The sequence below is a fragment of the Arachis hypogaea genome, chromosome 13 (genome assembly GCF_003086295.3).
Source record: "Arachis hypogaea cultivar Tifrunner chromosome 13, arahy.Tifrunner.gnm2.J5K5, whole genome shotgun sequence".
Taxonomy (NCBI): domain Eukaryota; kingdom Viridiplantae; phylum Streptophyta; class Magnoliopsida; order Fabales; family Fabaceae; genus Arachis; species Arachis hypogaea.
The window spans coordinates 100,527,081-100,529,713 of record NC_092048.1 but is presented as its reverse complement, the minus strand read 5'-3'; positions in this window follow the sequence as shown (position 1 = coordinate 100,529,713).

Below are 2,633 nucleotides of genomic sequence, written 5' to 3'. Positions count from 1 at the left end.
ATAATTGGCTATCATATTTTTTTTAAAACCTTTTTCAAAAATAAATTTTCTATTAATCCTGTGCCAAACTTTAAGTTTGGTGTTTTCAAAAATAATCTTTCTTAAATTTTTGAAGGTCCATAACTCATTTGGCTAGAGCGTTAATCTGTTTCTTGGTAATTGGGTTAGAATCTTTTATACTCTTTTCAAACTTCTTTTTCAAAAATATTTTTTCTATTAAATCTTGTGCCAAACTTTAAGTTTGGTGTTTTCTTGTTGATTTCCCTTTGATTTTCGAAAATTTTGGTTTGGTTTTCTAAAAATTTTAAGTTTGGTGTTCTTCCTTCATGTTCTTGTGTTCTTGTGAGTCTTCAAAGTGTTCTTGAGTTTCCTTGTGTCTTGATCTTAAAATTTTTAAGTTTGGTGTTCCTTGGTGTTTTCCCTCCAAAATTTCAAAAACAAGGAGCATTAGATCTAAAAATTTTAAATCTTGTACTATCTTATTGTCTTTGTCTCTCCTCACTAAATTCAAAAATATCTTTTCAAAATATCTCTTCTAACTTCCTAACTTCTTATCTTTTCAAAATTTGTTTCAACTAACTAACTAACTTTTTGTTTGTTTCTTAACTTTTTCAAAACTACCTAACTAACTCTCTCTCTCTAATTTCGAAAATATCTTCCATCTTTTTCAAAAATTTCCTTTTTTTTTAACTAATTATTTTTCATTTTTTTACGAAAAAAAAAATTTTTTACTTCAAAATTCAAATTCTTTTTAGTTATTTTATTTTATTTAAGTATTTACTTCTTATAAAATAAAATAAATAAAAAGGTAAATCAGTCCAAGTTATATCCATAGATCCATCATGGACATAAGTAGAAATGAACAGTCCAGGAGGACTCTGGGGTCATATTCTAACCCCTCTACTGCTTCATATGGAAGTAGCATCTGCATACCCTCCATTGGAGTCAGTAGCTTTGAGTTGAATCCTCAGCTCATTATCATGGTGCAGCAAAGTTGCCAGTATTCCGGTCTTCCACAGGAAGAACCTACAGAGTTTCTGGCACAATTTTTACAAATTGCTGACACAGTACATGATAAGGAAATAGATCAGGATGTCTACAGACTATTACTGTTTCCATTTGCTGTAAAAGATCAAGCAAGAGGTGGTTAAATAACCAACCTAAGGCCAGCATAAGAACATGGAAACAACTGACAGAAAAATTCCTGAATCAATATTTCCCTCCAAAAAGGATGACACAGCTAAGGCTGGACATCCAAGGCTTTAAACAAGGAGATAATGAATCTCTTTATGATGCCTGGGAGAGATACAGAGAGATGCTACGAAAATGCCCCTCTGAAATGTTTTCAGAGTGGGTTCAGTTAGACATCTTCTACTATGGGCTTGCAGAAGGAGCTCAGATGTCTTTAGATTACTCAGCTGGTGGATCTATCCATATGAGAAAGACAATTGAAGAAGCTCAAGAGCTCATTGATACAGTTGCCAGGAATCAGCATCTGTATCTAAGCAGCAACCCTTCCATGAATGAAGAGGTTGAAACAGTAACTGCTGAATTCAGTACTGTAAAACAAGCTGCTGAATTCAATCAGCAATTAGATTTTCTAACAAAACAGCTAGCTGAATTCAAAGACAGGTTACAGGAGACAAGGATAGCTAATATACATATGGACGAACAGTTTAAGCAAACAAAGCAGCAGCTATCAAAGCAAATAGCAGAAGAATGCCAAGCAGTTCAATTAAGAAGTGGGAAAACATTAAATATCCCACCTCAAGGCATCAAAAATTCAAGAAATGAGCAACCCACCAAAGATTCCCCTGAGGACAGTAAGAGCCCAGGGAAAAATAATTCTGGCACTAAAACGCCAGAAAATGGGTGGAAGGCTGGCGCTGAACGCCCAGACCATGCCCAAAACTGGCGTTCAGCGCCAGAAACAAGGCAGGATTGGCGTTCAACGCCAGAAATGGGCAAGAATCTGGCGTTGAACGCCCAAAGGTGGCATAATCCAGCGTTGAACGCCCAAAATGGGCACATTTCTGGCGTTCAGGCGCCAGGAACAGACAGTGAGTTGGCGTCTAACGTCACTCCAGCTTCTGACTCTGGTACTCAATTGCCAGTGAGGGATCAGACACACACAAGTGCTGATAACAACCCCTCTAAAAAGGCTTCTTTAACCACTAAGGTTGAGGAATATAAAGCCAAGATACCTTATCCTCAAAACTCCGGAAAGAGGAGCAGGATAAGCAATTTGCTCGCTTTGCAGATTATCTAAGGACTCTTGAAATAAAGATTCCTTTTGCAGAGGCACTTGAGCAAATACCTTCTTATGCCAAGTTCATGAAAGAGATCTTGAGTCATAAAAAGGAGTGGAGAGAAACAGAAAGAGTTCTCCTCACTGAAGAATGCAGTGCAGTCATTCTGAAAAGCTTTCCTGAAAAGCTTAAAGACCCTGGGAGTTTTCTGATACCATGCACATTGGAAGGTGATTGCACCAAGACAGCCTTATGCGATCTTGGGGCAAGCATCAACCTAATACCTGCATCCACTATCAGGAAGCTTGGCTTAACTGAAGAAGTTAAACCAACCCGGATATGTCTCCAACTTGCTGATGGTTCCACTAAATACCCATCAGGCGT